This window comes from Nicotiana tabacum, chromosome 8 (assembly GCF_000715075.1).
Source record: "Nicotiana tabacum cultivar K326 chromosome 8, ASM71507v2, whole genome shotgun sequence".
Taxonomy (NCBI): Eukaryota; Viridiplantae; Streptophyta; class Magnoliopsida; order Solanales; family Solanaceae; genus Nicotiana; species Nicotiana tabacum.
This window is the reverse complement of record NC_134087.1, coordinates 41,635,276-41,657,933: the sequence shown is the minus strand read 5'-3', so window position 1 is coordinate 41,657,933 and position 22,658 is coordinate 41,635,276. Positions and strand designations below refer to the sequence as shown.

At 40.5% G+C, this 22,658-nt stretch overlaps 1 pseudogene; it reads right to left on the bottom strand.

Moving 5' to 3' along the window:
- The window catches only part of LOC142163058 (mitogen-activated protein kinase kinase kinase 20-like), a 53,764-nt pseudogene extending 35,265 nt beyond the window's left edge, over positions 1–18,499 (bottom strand).
- Positions 18,500–22,658: the final 4,159 nt, after the last annotated feature.

Genomic DNA, 22,658 nt, shown 5'->3' with positions numbered 1-22,658 from the left:
ATGAAGCTGTTGGTTGTACAATTCATATTAGTCCAAAATTAAAAGCAGTCATGTGTACTGAACTCAAAATCAATTACCACTTTGCAATTTTAACTTCAGCAGACAGTGGAACTTAAACAAACTGAAAACTACAATTTCATAAACATGAAGTGCACAGTCTAAACAGTCCACAGCCATGACTACATACATGAATTTAAATACCAAGTGCTCACTTACTAATTAAAATGATCAAACTCATGCTTGACAGTTCATCAGTCTCGATTATACAAATCAGTTATTGGCTCTAATCAACACCAACTAAATCAATTATTAACAGTCAGACAATTTAAACAAACTAAACTATGAAAAGGCAATCAACAGACAATGTTTCCAAAGGCAACAAAATTCCAGTAGCATTCTCATTTTCTCCACTTCAACTAGGAGTTACGTAGATGCCAGTCAAGGAAATGTACCTGGGAAGTGAAATGGAAATAGGGAAAAGGAGAGGAATCAGCTACTTTCAACAGCAGCAGCAATAAACCCAGCAATGTTATACCACAGAAATACAGGCAGATTGCTTTGAAACACCAGAAATATAAGCAGACTCCCACAGATCAGTTTAACATACTTCAAAACATACCCCTGACCCTCACAGCTGCACCTAAGCACCTTTGGAGTAAGGCTAAACCCAAAACCCAAAAATTGAAATCCAAGACTAGTGATGAAACTAGGAAGTTATTTCGGATTTCTCCATTGTTGATGTTTTTGTTTTTCTGAATAATATTAGAATTAAAATGATAACTGAAATAAAAAAAAGCAAGGAAGAACTAAAATTGAAAACTCAGTGCTCAAAGAAGAAAATGGAGAGTAGACCCCTTTTCCCAAGGCATTTCATACCCTTTTATAAGCAACCCCAAAGAGAATAGATTAGGTTTTGATTTGCCAATCAGTCCCTCCCTATTTTCAGTTTGGTCCCTCTAGTTTTTTCTTGCTAAACAAGTAACTGCACTACAATTATTAAAATCTACACTTGTACCCCATTCTAGAAGGCCCTAAGGTATTCCTCTACCCATACAATGCCTATACTGCCCTTCCCTATACCTTGATATTACTATTCCTATCAGAACTACCCTTTTCCATACCCAGATTACCCCTGAAAGCCTTTCAAAATCACTGAACCTACCCTTATCCTTAACAGCTATACCCAATACCCTAGCCCAATCTGAAACTAACTGAAATTAATTAACTAGCATTCAGAAACTAACTAATTAGACTAACCAAAACCAATTCTGTTCAATTATACCAACTCAAACAGGCTAAACAAAATTAAACTGAGCTTAAGCTACCATGATTAATATTAAGTGAACTTTAAACTAATTCTTAAACCATGAACTTACAATCATTCAACCAAATATCAAGCTCAGAATCAACGGTAATTAACAGAACTTAAGCTAATACACTTAAACCATAAAATTAACAGAACAATTAACGAAACAAAACCGTAAAGAATACTTCAAACATGCGAGTAAAAAGAAGCAGTAAAAAAAACTCACAGAGGCAATAGGGACTCCGGCCAGTCAGAAATATCTGAATCCGTTCAGATTTTTGACGCGTAACATCCCTAACCATGTGTTCTTACAAGAGAACACATGGTTAAGGATACTACGGTTCGAAATCAAAAGGATTTGGTTTTAGGGTTTGGCCAGAAATTCTTAGATCTAAGATTCGGGCCGTTTCATGGTGATTTGAAAGAAAACAACCACAGATTAGTATTGAGGAAGGGCTGGGGGTTGTGGGGTGTGATTTTGGACTGACTTGGAGGAACTTGTCACTTGGCCGGAAAACTTCAAACCAAGATTCGAAGAGTTCTGGCCTTATTCGAGGTAAACCAGTGGGTGCAATGGAAAGAGGAGGGTGAGGGGGATCTGTGGTGTTAATCTCAGGGTGAACGGTGTAGTTTGTGTTCACCGCCGGCGAGGGATTTAGGGGCGACACGGATTAGGGTTTGAGGAGAAGGGGTGGGGTGAGGAAGATGAGGCAAATGGGGGTAGGGGGAAAGGTTCGGACACTTAAATACTAAGAACCTCGTTAGTTCCGGACCGTTGGATTAATGAGATCCAACGGTCCTGATCCAGGGACCCCGAAACGACGCCGTTTTGTCTAGAAGGGGGCGCCGTTTCGTCTAGAAGGGGGGGCAGACCGGGTAGGGACTTGGGCTGGACTGAATTGAGATGTTTGAGGCGTTTGGGCCTGAAATGTTTTAATGCATTTGGCCCAAATTTTGGGTCTTAAATAAGACCACTTTTATACTCTTATTTTCTTTTTTTATTTTCTTTTCTTACTTTTACAATTTTTATAATAATTTTTATAATTTTTATAATTTTTATAAAGATGTAAAACTTAACATGAAATCCTGATTGTTTTAAAACAAAGACTAATTAATTCCTAAAATTATTCAAAAACTATTTTGTGACAAATTCTCAATAAAATCATTAAGAATGCAAAAGTGAACTATTTTTTGTGATTTTTCATGTTTTGTTCTAAACAAATTAATCCTTAATTGATACTAAAAATATAAAACTAAAACCTAAATGCAAAAATGCATATTTTTGTATTTTATAAAAAATGAACACGCACAAATAAAATGCAACAATTGTTAGAAAATGACGCCAAAATGCACAAAAATTGTAAAAATAAAGAAAAATTATTTTGTTTGGGATTTTGGGAATTATTCATACATAGGGCAAAAATCACGTGCTCACATGTGCATCCTTTTATTTCTTCCTTTATGCGTAGAGATCCTCTGTAGGCTTTGCAATTGTATGTAAGGACCTTTCGATGGCTGTTGTACATGGATTTTTATGAATATGAATATACTTTGTTGACTTCTGCTTTCGATTCTTGCCTTATTTTTGTATGCTCTCGTTCCCTTTGAGGCCTTTTGGATGTCTTTCTTTATTATTGACCACTGATATCTGACTCTGGAGTGAGCAATCTTTCCGATCCTATGTTGATCGACATGGCTCTTTTCCGAGCCCATCGTCGTACCTCGGTCCAAGCCTAGATTGATCTGATAGGCTTGGGCTGTCAGGCCCTCCGAGTTGTAAGGAGATAATATGCTGGGTTTTGGAGCTTTTTGAGAATGTTATCCTAAATGGAGGTCAGCTTTGGGTACCTGGGGGTCCCTTTTGATCTTGATGCAGATAGCTTTTTGAAGCGTATAGGATAGACTTTTATTGAGGAGTTGCCTGTAGTCAGGCGCTGCCTCGAGCCTTCGGGGAGCTTTCATGGTCAGAGCTTCTCGTGCTCATTCCTCTTTTTAGAAAAGGGAACCATGAGACCAGGTACTGCCTTGAGTCGAGTTATGACATTGAAATTCCCGAAGTCCGACTTCTTTTTGGCGGGGGTCCCCGAGGTAGAATGCTGCCTCGAAATTGGAGATAATACGACCGACTCCTTGATTCTTGGCTTCTCGTCGAAGGATGCTTCCAGGATCGGGTATCACCCCATCGATCTGTATCGAGGCTGTTGGCTTCCCGGGGCTCACTCTGGGTAGGCGAGTCGTTGCTGCTTCTTGCATATATTTGGGGCGGCTTCATCTTCTTCAAAAGACCTCACTATTTTAGATTGTTGTCCTTCCACTTTGGCATAGGGTTCCTCATTTCTTCAGGCGCAAAAAGTGTTGGCGCACGTCCTTGCTTTGATCTGTTAGTTTTACCATAGTCATGGCAACCCCTTCGGGCCGGCCCGGCAGGGAGTGGGGAGTGTTGCTCCCGGTGCTTAGGAACCGCGGGAGTTTACTCTGAAGACTGTGTCTTTGTTAAGAGATGGACATCTGGAGATGGCAATGAGATACTATGGATGGAGCGAGGGGATAACGCTGCAGGTGCTTTCCCCGAATGAGAGTATTACGGACTCTGATGATGGATTCTTGAGCGTATACCTATATCCTTTTCGCATTTGGCCCCTTTGATAGTGTCGTGCTTGATTTTTGCTTGGAGTATCGGGTTACTTTGGCACAGATACACCCATTTATTTGGCGAGTGGTGTTGATGATGAGGTTCTTTGCGGAGAAGGCTAGGCATGAATTCATGCTTAACCACTTCATCAAGATATACCGGCCCTTTCATCACCAAGGCCTACTAACCCTGAGGTGCCGTTCGTCTATGCCCTTTGTTGTTGATGACGAAGAAGACAGGGATCGACAGTGGGCCAGTTGGTTTGTCCGGGTTCGAACGACTGACATTATCCCTGTGGAGCTTTTGCCATTTCCCAAGGGATGGAATTATGCATGTGAGTGGAGCGTCTGGTGCTTTTTTAGATTTTGCCTATAGCGAAAATTAGTTGAGTAATCATGTTTTTTCCCTTTTCGCGAAAACTTTATGGATGTCGGGCGAAGTTCTTGACCTGCCCGGCTGGGTCTAGAGGCTGGTGACCCATTCGACCTACGATGAGCGTCGGTGGTGAGCTATATTCCATATTAGATGGGGAGCGAAATACCAAGGTATGCGTGCATGCTGCCTTTTCCTTGGCCTTCGTATATTTGAGGTAATATTTCCCTCCTTTCTTTTGTACTGGCTTTGCCGTTTGCAAGTATCTGGTGGTTCTTCGGGATAAGGCAATGCTCTTGCGAAGGGGAGAAGGAGGCGTTGGCCTCCGAGTTGAGGGACGACAGCGATGAATGGGGTTGGCACCCACTGTCTAACAGAGCTTTTAGTGGCGCTGAACGGGCCCGCGTCTTCGAGGAGAGGGCATCATCTAAGCCTGCTGTTCCCGGAGTATCTAATTCTCAGATGGCGGTTCCTCCGAGTGAATATGCTTCGCCCGAGGTTGGTTCTCCTGGAGCCGAAGAGGCAGGATCAACAGGAGTGTTCTCTGACTTCGAGGAAGTCCGCCAGCTTCACATCGTAGTGAGTTTAGGCATAGTTTTTCTGTATTGCGCGTCCTCCTATCTTCATCGAGTATTCATTTTGCAGGCTTGTGATGGGCTCAGGTCTGAGCTGCTTCATCATGGAGCCAAGCTTCGGAAGGTTCTGGACGAGGGCAAACCCCTTAGGCTCCTTAGCAAGGAGAATGAGGTTGAGTTGCTGCATTGGCGATATGAGGCATACCGGAGCTCGAATTACGAGAGCTATTTGATGGAGCAGGTAACCTTTTTTAGTAGCTTCTTGTTGACATTAAGGTTAACCCCTTTTTGTTATACTATCTGTAGAAAAAGATAGAGGCCTTGGAGTACCTTAAAGGCGACATCGACCGCGTCGGAAATGCTTGCGGTGAGCTAAGGGCTCAGGTGCAAGCTCAAGCTTTAGAGGAGATAGGCGCTTTGACCAAGGTCCATGCCTTCGAATCCCAACTCCACTTGGCTCGTGAAAATGTCAAAGTTCAAGCGGATATGGTCGGGAGACTTGAATCTGATCTCTCGAAGATCAGGGCTGAGATAATCGATGCCCGGGTTGAAGCGCCATTAAGCCGAACCAAGGTTGATTAGGAGATGGTGATTCGTATGAAGGACGCTGCTGATGCCCAAGCCAAGCTGAAGCGAGCCCTCGACCGGGAGAAGAGGATCGAGGAATATGTTTGTTGCAGATTCGGAAGAGAGGTACTCGAGGAGATCGGTGCAAGGGGCTTCGTTCTCTCGGAGGAATTGTCTCGAGCAAGGGCGGACGAGCGTGATGCTCGGTCCCTTCTTGCTGACATCACGGAGAGCGAATTTAGCAAGATATAGCCATTTGGAGCGGAGTGTCGATTTCTCCGTTTTTCCGCTTTGTATTTGATACTTGTGGAGCATGTTTGTAGATGGAGAGTGCACCTTTTTTTGCGTATGTAAGATAAGAGGAAACTTTAAGCTTTATCTCTTTTGCATCTCTTTCTGTATTTCTTTTGACCAGGCGGGCTGGTTTCGGTGTTTGGCATGAACCTCGTAGGTCTGGAACTTATCAGGGAGGTCCTACGACTTTTAAGTACGATCCTTGACGTGAGCAGGCATTGGGGCCTCTGTGTTTTGCCCAATTTTTTGGGCTTAGTCTCCGAGTCAGTCCTTGACTCGAGCTTGCCTGACCTCCAATCTTTTGTGCTTATGCGGTCAGATAGTGATTGTTCTTATTTCTTGCCCTTAGGCATTTGCCGTTTCAACTATTTTGGGTCTAGTCTCCGAGTTGCATTGCGATTCAAGATTTAATTGAACCTCAAGTTCTTTCCTTCCTGCATGGGCGGACGATGATGGCCTTTTGTGCTTCGGGTCGAAGTGACCTTACAGGCGTGTGGCCCGGAGGCTCACTCGGCTGGCGATAGTTGTATTTATGCTGTGCACTTAGGCATATTGCAGTTTAACTATTTCGGGTCCAGTCTTCAAGTAGCATTGCGTCTCGAGCTTTAATTGACCCTTAAGTACTTTCGACTTTCAGACCGGCGATAGTGCCTCTTACGCTTGAGACCTTTTAATATGTGGCTCGAAGGCTTGCATGGTTAACTATTTTGGATCTGGTCTCCAAATCAAGTTACGATTCGAGCTCATTTTAATCTTCAAGTTGTCCATTTTCAAGTTGGAGACAATGGCTATTACGGTATTTGGTCGTAGAGACCTTTTAGTGTGCGGCCTAGAGGCTCGTTTGGCTGGTAACAATGGCTCTTATGCTGTTTTGCACGTGGGCTTTTTGTAGGCTTTGTTTTCCGCTCGCTAAGGTCTTTCGAAATAATTTTTCCTGACCCGTCATCTGTTCTGGAAGAACCTCGATTTCAAATCGTTATCGGCGATGTTTTAGCACCTCGGAAGGTTCATAGCTCGTAGGCTGAGTAGGTCGAAGCCTTGTGATTTGGAGCTGACATGGTCGAAACTCGTTTTTCCCTGTTGAGGGAAGCCTATTTTAACTGGTTCTTTCCGAAGTATATTCAAAGTAGTGGCCTACGATTTTTGTTTAGTGACAGTCGGACGTTCCCGAGTCGCGTTAATTTGGTTGTATCAGCCGTTTTGACCGTAGTCATGTATGTTTGGCCGGAGCCATTTTTGATCTCGAGTAATAGTTTAGGCATCTATACCTAGGGTATGCCCTTTCGAGATTCTTACAAATGCGACGTATAGCCTAAACTTCGAGATTTTCATGCCTGTTGAGGTCTTACAGTTTGTCATGCCTGTTGAGGTCTTACAGTTTTTGTTGTAGTGTAGAATAGATCTGGTGACGCCGAGTCTGCACGCTAGGGGTCTTACAGTTTTGGGTTTTCCAGTGCATGGCGATTGGCGACAGTCTCCGAGTTATTGAGTTTGCTTGGGCTTGAAAGCCGATGTTTGTGAGCTTGGAGCTACCTTGCTGGGGCTTCATGAGCTCGGAGTTCCGACCCTGGTATCGTGCGGGTATCAAATTATTGACGCTAAGTCCTCGAGCATTTGGGGATGCATTCGGTGGAAGGGTTCCTGCCGAGAATAGACTGCAATTTCCTTATTTGGAGAATAAGATGCTGAAAAGATATCCTTTTATTGCTTGGCGTAAACTCTCATTGTTTCATTTTCGTGAGCTCGGCTCGCGTGGGCGTGGCTCCTCGGACCATTCTATCTGGTACATAATTCACTATTGAAACTTAATATGGCATTTCCCGATCCTTTTGAGGGGATGGTGCCCTTAAAAGAACATCATTGCTCGTCATTTGTCTTCAGGAGAAAGCCTGTGATCTTGTTGGATCATCCTCTGGGAGTATGTTGCTCCGCTAATAATCTTGCTGGCGAGACCCTCTTTAGGGCGGAAGTCCGATTGAGGAAAAAATGCAGTAGGCCCTATTAAGGCTTTGGGATCTTTGGGTGGAGTTAGAACCTCCGAATGTCCCGAACGGTTGTCTGCATATAGGTTAGTGAACAAATAACATAGGAGTGAAGCAGTTCTTCCTCACCGCGGGATGTGTAGGCAACATTTCGGGATTTGGTACATTCCTGCCCTCTCGAGGTGTGAGCCCTAATGCAGCCCTCCGCTATGTTTAATCAGGCTTTGCCGAAGATGTGATTGGTTTAACCTTTGATCCTTCCTAGGGTGGAGGCATTGATGTCAGTGATGCGCCATATGGTGGGGAATTTCCCCTCGTCGTGTATTGCTCCCTGTCGACTTATTGTAATTCCACCCTTTATGTGGGATTTCATCCTTTTGGCAAAATGGGGCCGACGCTGTCTCCCAGCGGTGTGCCCATGGCCATCTGACTAAGATGTTTGTATCTTGCACCTTCTTTGATGGTACAAAGCCCGGCGTCCTAGCTCGAGCTTAGACGGGCTATATCGAGAGAACGGACTTCCTACTTGTTGTGGTGATCGTCGTTTGGAATCCATCAAAGATTCGGGGTACGGGAGCGATTTGGTTGATTGGTCCGAAAAGCCCCATTGACTTTGGTCCGACATCGTTGGTAGGCTTGATCAAACCACCTGTATTCATGAACACATGTTTTATTTGGAATAGATCAAACAAAGGAGAGGGTTACCAATGCGTCAGTGTGAGGCCGAGGTGAAGTCTCGGTGTCCTTTTTTCTTGATGTAAGGGTGTCCTCTGGAGTATATCCCTAGACCCGTTCTTTCCTAGCAATGAACATTTTTACTTTCCATGTTATGAGTCCTTGGAGGGAGTCGTCGTTCCTCTACTATCGTGGTAATATACCGTGACTTATTTGCTTCCTTCTTCCTGGTTGCCTTCCTCGCTTGGGGATAAATTCGAGCTTGATCACTCTGTAGTACTCGGTGGCAATTTTTATTGAGTAGGACGGTCGTTGTTCTCTTGATCTGATGGCCATTTTTGACCCTATGGCCGCGCGCGCCCTGCGGTTCCCGCGCCAGGCTATGGTTCCTTTGAAGGGGTCTTGGTCGAGTAGTCCTGAGTCGCTCGGTGTCACTGGTTTCTCTTATGGTGATCACGATGTTTGGTATAGCAATGCTGAAATCATATTCTGCTAGGCGGGGTGCCCCTACCGGCCATGCCTCATCGAACCTGATTCTATTGAAGATTCCTCGAGGATGTTGCCCTCAAGCTATTTCCCGATCGTTGCGAGGTAGGTTGCATCTTGTGGCGTTCCTCTCATCCGCGACGCATGGGTGGTATCTCCACCTGTTTGGCATTTATCTCTTTGTCGGGAGCCTACTTGGGTACACCGAGCCCGAGGAGGCTTTTGGATGGTCGTCCACGGCCCTGATTCGTGGCTGGTACCGGTTACGGGCACCCGACCAGATCTTGGTTGGGTATCTGATCAAGATTCGTTTGAAATGTCTTGAAGTCATCGAGCATGGTTCGATTAGGATTCGGGCGAAGGCCTGTGTCTCTGCGGAGGAATCTGCTAGTACGGTAAGCGAGTTTGTGAGGTCAGGCACTAGGCTATGGCGCCACATCATAGTTCCTTTTGAGAGTGTTTCCCTGAACTTCTTCAACGATATGGGCTCGAACTCATCATCTTGAAGGTTGTTGCCTTTTCCCGCGCACATGTAAGCGGTGGTGCACTTGTTGGGATCCGAGGTCCTATCGTACTTAAGGAATTTCGGCGTTTCGGATTACCGTGAAACGGGTTCTGGGACCGCTTCCTCTGGGGACCACTGTTGTATGTAACTTCCACGAACCTGACTTGATCCTCTTGGAGAGATCCCCAAGCATCTTCGCTATGGTAGGGCCTGTTATCGATCCGTTGTTGCTTGATCTCTAGGGTACTCGTTCGACGAGGGGAGCTGTTTCTGGTGCCGCTGTGCTGGGAGTCTTCGAGTGGCTTTGCAACTGAGCAATGGCCCATTGTTGTGCCTGCAACATTTCAAAAATAATATGAAGGCTAACTTCCTGTTCTTCCCGGGCTGGGGTTTTTTAAGCCTCCTGTCGGTCGCTACGTCGTATGCTCCTGTCGATGTAAGACGTTTCGTCGACTTGTTGTGCATCCTTCGAATCTGCCTCCGCTAGAATCGGTACAGGCGCATTATCTGGATTCTGTAGTGGTGCTCCAGCGGCCGGGACAGCCACGCCATTTTCCCCGTGGTTTTCGAAGTTGTCGTTCTTGACTCTGTTTACCGAGCCAGACATTTTGACCTAAAATCAAAGGATCTTGGACAAGAAAAAGTGTGAAAGATAATGTGTGTTTGTGTAATGGAACTAGCAACAAAATAATCACTATTATTTTTAGCCCCCCAGTGGACGCCAAACTGTTTACCGTAAAAATGGTAACAACAATTAAATTTGTAAATGGGATTCTAAAAATACGTGATCTGTTCTCGAGCTAGTTGTTGGAGTGGTTGATGCTAAGAATGTGAAGTTTAACGATGAAATGCAAGTTAAAACGGGCAGTAAACAAATCGAGAGGCCTGTTACCCAGATGCATGACTAGTCGATGGGGGACCTCAGGGTCTAAGTTCGTGTCGAGCTCGAGCTATCGGGGACGATCGGGAATGGGATAACAAGCAAGATATGATTAAATAAAGCTCTTTATGGCCAATACCGAGCTATATGATGAAGAACAAGTAAGAGAACGATGAATATTAAAGCGGCCTCGGGCCAGTGAGAACAAGCAAATTAGAAAGAAAAGAAAGAGAGAGAGAGAGAGAGAGAGAGAGATATTATTGATCTTGTGGAGAAATGGAGCAACATCAGCCTGCTATAAGGTAGTGCGAGTTCCCTTTATATAGTAGCGGAGCCCGGCTACTAGTACATAGGCATTAACTATAAAGTATGGAGATGGGACGGCTTGACGCGATGCCTCACCATAGGCTATGGATAGGCCGGCCCTATCAGACTCGTGTGCCTTGGGAGCTTCCCCCTCTGTCCTGGCTTTGATCTCCGTCTTCCCTGAGTCGGGCCTCGATGAGCCCTGAAGGAGGGGATTCGGTCGTGGCTCCACGCCCTCAGGGTCTCGAGGCATTCTTCCGGAATGTCTTGATAGCGAGAAATTAAGTCTTCTGATTTTTGCCGCACATAGGACTGAAACGTTGATTTCTCACTTGGTCCGTAGAAGTTTAGTTTGTCCTCTGGCCCAATATCTGTGCTTTCCACTTTCCCTTTCTTGCATGCAGGCTTTTCGGGGGTTTGCTCCATGGGCCTCTTTCTTGCCTTTTTCTGGCTAATAGGTAAATCCTACAATGAATCAATGTTTTCATTATTGGTTTTGAGGAAGTTAGAGTCGAGGGATGATTCTAAGTCTGCGGTTTCTTTGAGGTTGTAGATTTTTTGAAATCGTCTGCTTCATCTGGTTGCAGTGAAAGATGAGAAGTTTCTTTTTGCCATGGTAGGGTAATTTTGTGGGAAAAGATGAAGAATAAGAGGGAGAAGGGGCTACTTATCTAGGTGTTTGTAAGGTTGAAGGGTTGGATCAGTTAAGGGAAAAGCAAGGTTCAGAAGGAAGTGACACTTCTTAGGAGTTGCTTCGACGGTATTGATGGAAGTGTAATAATTAAACTCACATCAAAATTAATACGCTTCATCAATTTAGCAAACTTAAGTAAGGAAATAAAATATTTTATACAGATACGAAAGATTTTTTTTTACAAAATAGGCATAATACCAATCTTTTTATGCAGTAAATAAAGTCTTTCTTCTAAAAAAGGTTTTTTAAAAATATCAACAAGTTGAGACTCAGTACTAATGAATTCTAATACGATATCACCTTTTGCAACATGATCGCGGATAAAATGATGCTTGATTTCTATATGCTTTGCCCTAGAGAGATGCACAGAATATTTTGACAAACATATAGAACTAGTATTATCACAGAATATAGGATTAGAGGTAAGAGATAAATCATAATCGAGAAGCTGATGTATGATCTAAAGAACTTGTGTACAACAACTTCCAACGGCTAAATATTCTACTTAGTAGTTGACAAAGCAACACAATTTTGTTTCTCGCTATGCTAGGAAATTAGTGCATTTCCCAACAGTTGGCATGTGCCACTAGTACTTTTCCTGTAAATATTATCACCTGCAATATCTGCATCTGAAAAACCCTTTTAACACAACATTGTTAGAGTGAGCATACCATAACCCTAATTCAGATGTCCCAATAAGATATCTAATGATGCGTTTGTGCACGGTGAAATCAGAGGACCAATTTCTCATTGACAAATCACTTCAGTAGGTCGCCTCGGAGGCTCGGGACCTTGAGCCAGTTATTTCCCTCAAGATCTGTCGATACCCAACCGAGGATCCCGACGAATATAGGAAGCCTTCAAAGAGTGTATCGGGAGTCGATTAAGTCTACCTGGGCAGCCTAACATTAGTCTACGGATACGTCATGAAGCTAGTAATTTGTCCCATACTGTTTCCTTTATCACTCAACGTATCTTGTAGTAAGTTTGGAGTCCCCCTCTTATAAAAGGGGAGTCATTAATACTCTGTAAAAAAGAGCTCCAACTATTCTACAGAATATCAATAATATCTCTCTCTTTTCTCTCTAACTCATCTGCCTGAGGCTACTCTTAGCATCTACTGCTTTCATACTTGTTCTTCATTTATTGCTTGGTATTGGCCGTAAAGAGCAATCTTTAATTATATTTTAACTGTTATCCCTTCCCCGGTTACCCCCGATAGCTCGAACTAGAGCTGGATATTGACCCCGAGGCCCTTCATCGATTAGTCCGAAGACCGGGCAGCAAGCCCCTCGGTTTGATTACTGCCCCGTTTTAACTTGCATCTCATCGTTAAACTTCATACTCCCAACATCAACTACTCTAACAACTAGAATAAAAATAGATCACGTATTTTTAGAGTCCCATTTACAAATTTAATTATTGTTACCATTTTCATGGTAAACATCATTTAACTGCAGTAAGATGTGATTCTTTTGGAGCCGACTGGAACCTTATACATTTACAAACACTAAACATTATATCTGGTCGACTAGCAGTGAGATATAATAAAGAGCCAATCATTCCTCTATACATCATTTCATCCACACTTTTTCCATTATTATCTTCTTCAATCGTAGTTGTAGGACTCATTGAAGTTCTAATGGACTTTGCATTATCCATGCCAAACTTCTTTATAAGTTCCTTGGTGTACTTGATTTGGCTGATAAAGATCTCTTTGGGAGACTATTTGATTTGCAGTCCAAGAAAGAAAGTTAGCTCTCCCATCATGCTCATTTTGAATTCTCCTTTCATAGCGTGAGCGAATTCTTCACATTTACAGAGTTGGGCTTCCAAAAATAATATCGTCAACAAAAATTTGAGTAATAAGATTACCTGAATTTGAGTGCTTAATAAACAGGGTTGTGTCGGTATTACCTTGTTTAAAACCTTGATTTAGAAGAAAGGAACTTAATCTTTCATACTAGGCTCGGGGAGCTTGCTTGAGTCCATATAGATCTTTAGACAGCTTGAATACATGATTTGGGAAGTTGTCACTTACAAAGCCAGGAGTTTTCTTCACGTATACTTCTTCAGAGATGTATCCACTTAGAAAGGCACTTTTTACATCCATTTGGAATAGTTTGAATCCTTTTTGAGCAGCAAAAGTAAGTAGTATTCGAATATATTCCAATCTTGCTACAAGTGCAAATGTTTCATCGTAGTCGATTCCCTTTTGTTGAGAGTAACCTTGAGCTACTAGCCATGCTTTATTATGAACCAGTTGACCGGATTCCTTTAACTTATTTCTGAAGACCCATTTAGTTCCTACAATAGAAGCGTTTGATGGTTTTAGAACCAATTTCCACACTTTATTTCTTTCAGATTGATCAAGTTCATCTTTCATTGCTTTGATCTAATAGTCGTCTTTAAGGGCTTCATCTACCTTCTTTGGCTCAACTTGTGATATTAAAGCCATGTGAGAGTTGAACTTCTGAGATCATCTGGTAGTGATAACCTCATGTGGATTTCCAATGATGAATTTGTGAGGATACATTGGTTTACTTTTCTATTCATTTGGAATGTTTGTGATTGGCTTCTTTTCCCCAATGGTTAACTGTTTTGCAGAAGAAGATACCTGAATTTCAATGTGCTCCTCAGTTGACTGATCCTGCTAACTGGTCGACTCATCTTGACTGTCTTTTCCTAAAACAACAGACTTTAGGACAATAGAAATTTCCTCATTTTCAGGAAATTTTTCGTTCCTTGAGCAAGGGTTAGTATCCATAAAAATAACATGAATTGATTCTTCAATGCATAAAGTTATTTTATTGTAAACTTTATATGCTCTACTTGAGGGAGAATATCCAAGAAATATACCTTCGTCGCATTTTAGGATCAAACTTACCCAAATTGTCCTTTCCATTATTGTGGATGAAGCATTTGCATCCAAATGGGTGGAAGTAACTGATGTTGGGTTTCTTACCATTCCATAGCTCATATGGAGTCTTTTTAAAAAATGGGTCGACTCAAACATCTGTTAATAATACGACATGTTGTGCTCACAGCTTCTGCCCAGAAGTGGTGGGGTAGACAGTTTTTTGCAATCATGGTTCTTGCCATATCCTGCAAAGTTCTGTTTTTACGTTCTACCACTCTATTATGTTGAGGTGATGTTGGCTAAGAGAAGTTGTGAGAGATTCCTTGACCATTGTAGAAGTTTTCAAATATTCTGCTTTCAAACTTTCCTCCATGGTCACTTCTGATAGTGGAAATATAGTATCATTTTTCACGTTGAACCTTCTAACAGAAACTTCAAAATTCCTTGGAGCTTCATCTTTATGACTTAGAAAAATAACCAAGTGAAACGAGAAAAATCATTTACAATAACAAAAGCATATTTTCTACCACCACTACTAGCAGTTCTAGTTGGACCAAACAAATCCATATGCAAGAGTTGAAAAGGTTTAGTAGTAGAGACAATATTTTTGATTTTGAAAGTTGAACGAGTTTGTTTCCCTAATTGACATGCATCACAAATATGATCTTTTGAAAAATGTAGTTTTGGAAGACCAACAACAAGATTGTGTTTGGAAAGTTTTTGAATAGTATGCATGCTAGCATGGCCAAGCTTTCTATGCCATACCCAGGGATCATCAATTATAGATGCTTGACAAATTTTATTACCAAGACTGTCTACATTACTAATAGTATAGACATTCCTGTCTCTATTACCATAAAGAATAACTTTACCTGATTCATCTTCCATAAACCAACCATGTTTCTTAAAATGAACCTCATAGCCATTGTCACATAGTTGACTGATACTGAGAAGATTTTAACCGGGTTCATCAACCAGGTATACTTCGTCTACATCATATGTTGAGCTGAGAGGAACCTTTCCAACTCCAATTATGTTTTCTTTTGATTTATCTCCAAAGTTAATTGTTCCTCTATCTAGTTTGGTGACAATTTTGAATAATTGTTTGTCACCGGTCATATGTCTGGAACACGCGCTGTAAAGATACCATTTTTCTTTTCGATTCTTCTTGCGATGTTCCTGCAAAAAAATTGTTTTTAGGTCCCCAAGCCTGCTTGGGTCCTGAATGGTTAGATTTCTTAGTATTAGCTTAACTAAAATAGTTAGGTCACCAGACCCATCTCCTGTTATTCTCAAACCTACAATGGTTAGAAGTGTGCCCAAGTTTTCCGCAATAAAAGCAAGAAGGATTATTGGGATTTTCAAAGCTTCTTTCTGCTCTGATTCTATTCCTGCATTGGTTAGTGTTGTGATAATTTTTACCATAATAAGAGCATGTAGTAGGATTTCTAGTTACAATCAAAGATCTATGAGGAGCAATCTAATTTGATTTGACAGAACTATGACTGTTGGATTTTTGCAATCCATTCAGTTGAAGTTGAAGTTCATTAACTTCATCTTGAAGTATATCACGCTCAATTTCACAGACTTCTTACTCCAAAGCCCAGTCTTCTTTTATCTTTTAATTTTTCTGAGTTCATTTAGAACTCTCTTATTATCTGCAAGAGCAATATCAATAAATTCTTGGAGTTCATAATAATTAGGACATGTACGAAGACGTACCTCGCTAGTTCCTTCGTCTTCCATAAGACCAAGTTCACCTGAGTACTCTTCCCCATCTGTTCCATCATTTGCAATGAGCCCAAGTTCGCCTGAGTCCTTGTTGATGTCTTCTTTTATGGACATGAACACATATTTGCAATTTCTTCATGGTCAGATTCTTCTTCATCACTCCAGGCCCCAAAGAACTTTTTCTTTTAAAAGTTCCTGCTGAGTTTCTTTAATTCGAGGCATTCGGCTTGAATGTGTCCATGTTTTCCACATTCATAGCATCTTCCATCATTTTTATCATTATCATTATTCATCCTTCATTTTCTGAAGTTTGCTTTACCTCTCTTGCTATTTCTGTTTTTCCTCATCATCCTTGTTACAACTTTAGAGAGCATGGCTATGTTGCATCATTTTCTCCTCCTTCCTCTTCCTCTTCCTCTTTTGGTTCAACCATAGTCTCTTTGAATGCAACTATTTTCTTCTTTTCTTATTGAATCTGCATGTGCAAGTGAGTTTTCTCAAAGGCAACTAGATCACCTTTAAGTTCATCATAGGACAACTTGTCAAGAACTTGATATTCTAAAGCAATAACTTTGGGTTGCCAAATCGTGGGAAGACTTCTTAAAAATTTTCTGGCATGTTCTCCATTTTTTATTGTTCTACCAAATGACTTTAAATATCCAAGGATTTTGCTAAATCTGGAGAACATTTCCTCCACTGATTCTCCATCCTTCATTTGAAATAATTCATAGTCCCGAACAAGAAGATTGATCCTTTTTTCTTTCACTTTGTTGGTTCCTTCATACGTGACCTCTAATTTATCCCACATTTCCTTAGTAGTTTTACAACTTGATATCTTTTCATATTCTTCTCCACAGATAGCATTATACAACAGATTTTTTGCTTTGGCATTTACTATTATGACGGTTGATTGTTCATCAATGTAGTCATCTAAGTCAAGTGGATCAGTTGATACTATGACTTGGCCGTTGTCATCTTTCTTTGATGAAATTGGAAGATTTCCCTTTTTAATCATGCACCAAACTTTAATGTCATATGACATAGTGTATGTTTCCATACGTACTTTCTAGTGAGAAAAGTGTTGCCCGTTGAAATATGGAGGTCGTACCTGAGAGGTTCCTTCTTGAAATAGCGTTCCAAAGACTGTGTTTGATCCCATGATATTTTCCTCACTAGATGTTAAGTAAAATTTTTGAGCCTTGCTCAGATACCAATTGAAAGTACAAGAGGGGGGGGTGAACTGTAGCCAATTAAAAATCTTGATTGACTAAGTGTAAGTAGTCGACTAGGTTTTACATAGTGAAAAATTTCAGTAGGAATGAACTAAACAAATGGAAAGGTGAAGAAGGCACATCAATTTTTATACGGGTGTAGTACTGGTATGGTACCCACATCCAGTTTCCTTGGGTTACAAGTGTTCTCTTAGATCTTTGATAAGGGATTACAATAGTGATGGTTTTAGTACGTTCACCATCAACAACATTCAGCAACAATGGTTTTTGTAATGTTGACACAACTCTCTTTTTGTGTTCTGACTCTTCTTATCTTTTGTGACACTTGTAGACTCAAGAATACAGTATTTGTACAAAGAACTAGAAAGTCTTAGAAATAGTTTGTGTAGTTGTGTGAGCCATTTTGTTGAGATTGCCAGTCTTCTTATAGGAGAGTTTGAATAGCCATTGCTAATTGATTTTTTTAGTTGAGGCACAAAATCCTCTAAGATATTTGACGCAAGAGGTGCCTACGAATCATGCACTTTATATGGGTTGGATTCGTCTACGTCCTTCCCCTTTTATATCCATATTTCAGGGAGTGATTTGTGGATTTGATTCGGTTGATCAATATTCTAATTCTAAGTTAGTCCTTGAAGTATGGCTTGATATTTTTTAGCAACTGCACTTGATATTTTTCCTTATTGAGAGAGCCTCGATGTCCTTTGAGAAGTTGTAGTATCTGGACTTGATTTTTTTCCTTTTTGATGGTTTTGACTTTCTTTGATTTAGCATTATTCATGTTACTGATTGATCTCATTTCTTTTCTGATGTCCTTACTAGAATGACTTTCCTTGAAGTAGTGCTACTTCCTAATTTCCTGCAACCAAGTAGATACAATTAGATTTGCACTATTGTCATTATTAAAACTTAGATGTAACATTTTTAACTTCACCTTTGGCATCCATTTCCCTGGACAATTCAAGCGATCAGCCAGACTTACACCGGAAGCATATTCTAACAATAAGTTGTAGAGGAGTACACCATCTTCTACCGTAACTTTAACACTGAAAGAGCGAACAATGTGAGGAGAGTCTTCAAAAATGTGGAGAAATTCCATCTCTACTTGAAGCGATTCAGAATGGCTCAACATACAAGACTTTACTACAATCAGTGATGGAATTACACGATGATCAACAATACCAGTACTGGCATTACTGGTATCATCAGTGGAAGCTAATGAAATAATGCCAAACCCTCCTTTCCCCAAAGTCCTGCCTCTCTTCCATATAACTTCTACTTCTTCGTTGGCAATTACTGAACTAGAAGTAGAACTAATACTAGGTCGTTGTTCTACAATTTCTTTCTCAGAATAATTTGTGAATGTCTCTTGTGCTGCTACGCAATGTAGATGTTGATGCATTATAGTTTGGTCATATAATAAAGACTTTGTTTCCTAATTTCCGTTTACCCTATTCAGTATTCATTCCCCTCCGCTTAACTTCCATTTCAAATTCATTTCGTCTCCTTTCTTATTCCAAATTGGATTATTTAAATTATTCTACAAGTAACATTTAATTAATATGCAGTAAGTTTTCTAAAAAAGATGAATTTTCACATCCCAAAAAAGAAAAGAAATTTAAAAAAGATGAAACCCTTTCGACTATTTTTTTTAGTATGATAGAATTGTTTCCTTTTTAGATACGTCTACATAATTGATCCGTTCTCAATGTTATAAAATCTTTAGTAAATGTGGATGTCCACTACTCCGACTACTTTCATCCATGATGTAAATAACCTCCCACTACTCATCACCATTATGATTGTAACTCCCACACCTTCATAACCCCTCCCCATGATCTTCCCCATGATCTCAATTGTTAATGTCATGTTTAAGACAATCATTTTGTAACCTTCATATGTAATAGTATAAATAGAGGTATGAAATATGAGATGGAACACACTTGAACACTTGATGAAATAATAAAGTTATCTCTTCTTCTCTTATTCTACTTATCTTCTTATTTTATATTGTTACTTTGAGCTATTTTTCTTAATACATTATCAGCACGAAGTTGAACTCTTTTCATTGTTCGGGTATATTTGTTCATTTTGTTTTCTTTGTTGTATATTTTGATTTCATGATTAGTGTCTTGAATATGCAATTTTATAATTTCTCAAATCTCTAGATATGTGTATAAATAAAAAAATTTATGTTTTTTTATTTTAAGTTATTTGTATGATTGTCATGTGAAAGTTGCTAATTTTCATGTTAATAGAATTAATTGAGAGAAGAATACTTATTTTACGTTGTTCGACATTTGAAATTGTGTTAAAGTTAGAAGACATTTTTGTTCTAGTTAATATTAAAGATATACGAATAATTTGAAGAAACAAATAGTATTCTTTTCTATAGAATTATCACTTTAGTGTATATAGATCACAAATTTGATATTATGTCAATTTTTAAGATTCTTTACGCTATTATCCTAATGATTTCTAATTATTTATCATCTTTGATAATTTTCACTATGTCGAATTTGTCAAAGCTTGAGTTTGTGACACTTGACATTTCTGGAAAGAATTACCTATCATGGGTTCTCGATGCTGGGATTCACTTAGTCGCTAAAGGCCTTGGTAACACCATTACTCAGGGTAATGAGGCATCAAGTGTCACGACCCATTTTCATAATAGGTCGTGATGGCGCCCAACATCATTGTCAGGCAAGTCAACGCGGAAATATAAATAAGTTCTCATTTTTTTTACTTTTACCAAAATAAGTGCAGCAATTCATTAAGTTAAAGTTAAACCAAGAATGAACAGTAATGTGCCAAAATAGTTATACAACCCCCAAATAATAGTCTACTACGTGTGTGACAAGACCTGGTATCACAAGTAATGGGCAACTAGTAGAAGGTACAAAAGAATAAAACTATCCTACTGTCCGAGATAGAATAGACAGCAAAAGTAAATAAAGACTCCATCAAGCTGCTGAACGGCATAGGAGGGGAGCAGCTCACCGTGGAAGTCTCGAACTAAGAGTCAGGGGAAAGCACCAGACTGATAGCCAGATGTACCTGCCTCAGATCCTGTACAATTAAGTATAGAAGTGTAGTATGAGTACATAAACAATATGTACCCAGTAAGTATCCTGTCTAATCTCAAAGAAGTAGAGTCGAGAGGTCGACTAGATACTTACTAGGGTCGAATAATATAATAAGGTGTTATGCTAAGCATGGGAGTCACAAATAATCAACAGTTTGTAGCAAGAGATAATAAGTCATGTTCTGAACAATTTTGCAGTTAACTAATTACATTTAAAGTATTTATCAGGACAAGTCATGGAAACGCTTTCACATTTATCTCATGCGCACATTATGCCAGAGGGTCGAATGGCGCGAACCATAGATGTATCTATCTCTACCGAGGCGATCGGCCAGATCTACAAATATCAATTAATATCAAGAAAACACATGAATGCACATTTATTTCCAAGTAAATTCATACAAGTGTCCAACAAGTGTATACATTCGCTTATATTCCTTTCCAAGTCTCTAGCATATCCTAAGTGATCATATTAGCAAGAAAATATAGAGACATTCACAAATATAGCATGATATGGGTCCTAGACTACCCGTACAATTAACATAATAGTAGCTACAGACGGACTCTCGTCACATAGTGCATACATAGCCCCAGCATTTAGTAGCAAATTACTCAATTATTATACCTATGGGGACAATTCCCTCTTACAAGGTTAGAAAGGAGACTCACCTCGCTCCAAAGTGGACTTCCAATACCAAGAACGAGCCCAAACCCTCAATTCGGAGGAGAACGATCCCAGACTAGTTAAATAAGGTATGAACTAGTCAATATAAGCTCACAAGATCGAATTCTAGCTATTTAAGAAATTTCCCAACCATTAACACAAGTTTCCCTAAAATTCGACCCCAGGCGTGCCCGGATTCCGAAATTTTTCGAAGGAAGTTGTTCTCCATAACCTAAGGATCAATAATATATGATTTCTAATTCATTTTATAACAAATTTCGTGGTTAAATCTAACTTTTATCAAAACCCTAGGTTTTGCTCTAACCACATGATTATTACCTTAATCCTAGTGTTTAATCTGCCCAAGACACAAGTATTAAACTAAGAATAGGTGGGATAAGCTTACTTCAAGATGCTAGGTGGAAGTCTCTTCTCAAAAGCTCCCAAAATGGCCAATGGAGGAGTGAAAAGTGGCAAAAAGGGACTTAGAACCTGTATTAAATGAAGCTTACTGCTTCGGTGATTTCCGCATCTGCGGTTAGGGGACCGCACCTACAGTCCCGCTTCTGCGAGAAATCGGACACATCTGCGGAACTGGCCAAGTAGGCTGCGACCGCTTCTGCAGTCTCGAGGCTACTTTTGCGGCTTGGGAGCTGCTTCTGCGATTTGGGCATGGCCTGCCTTGGCTGCATCTGCAATTGATGGACTGCTTCTGCGGTCTCGCACCTACGGTCGACCAATTGCAGGTGCGGTTATGACAGAAGCAGATGTTTCAGCACTTCTCAAAAATTCCAACTTCACTCAAGCCTCATCTGATTGACGCTCAGGGCTCCCGGGCCCCGTCCGAACATACCGACAAGTCTAAAATCATGAAACGGACCTACTCGAAGCTTCAGAACGCCTGAAACAATGCTAAATCTAAGAATCACCCCCTAAAACCAATTGGATCCAACTTATGAACTTCAAGTTCTTAATTTTCCTCTAACGAGCTGAAACAACCTTAAACTACTTGGATTGACACCAAATTTTGCGGGCAAGTCTTAAATGTTATATTGTACCTGTACTGAGCTTCAGAACCAACATACGAGCCCAATACCAACGTGATCAATAATTAATTAATTTCTTTAAATCCTTAGAATTTTAGTTTAACAATTTCTAATAAAAATTCATTACTCAGGCTAGGGACCTCAGAATTCAATTCCAGGCATACGCCCAGGTCCCATATTTTCCTGCGGACCCTCCGGGACCGTCAAAACACAAATCCGGGTCCATTTACTACAAATGTTGACCAAAGTCAAACTTAGCCTTTTTAAGAAAATCCTAAGGAGTCAAATGAACTTATTTCAACACGAACATCTTCCAAATGCCGAACCAACCATCCCCGCAGGTCGTAAATTAGATAAAGCAAGCACAGGAAGTTTTATTTAAGGGAATGGGGTTCTAGAAAGCAAAAAGACCAGTCGGGTCGTTACATCAAGCCAAGACAAAGCGAAGACCATGATTTTCCATCGTCATCATTTGGATAAAGGTTTGAAGGTTGAATATTTGAAAGTGAAAGATCCACTTGAATTATGGATTGGCCTGAAGGAAATGTATGATCACCTTAAGGCTATGGTATTGCCAAGGGCTTGATATGAGTGGATGCACTTACGGTTGCAAGATTTTAAGAACGTAAGTGAGTATAACTCAACTGCATTTCGAATAACTTCCCAATTGAAATTATGTGGGGATGTTATGAATGATGTGGATTTGTTGGAAAAGACTTTTACGACTTTTCATGCCTCAAATATGGTATTACAGCAGCAATACCAT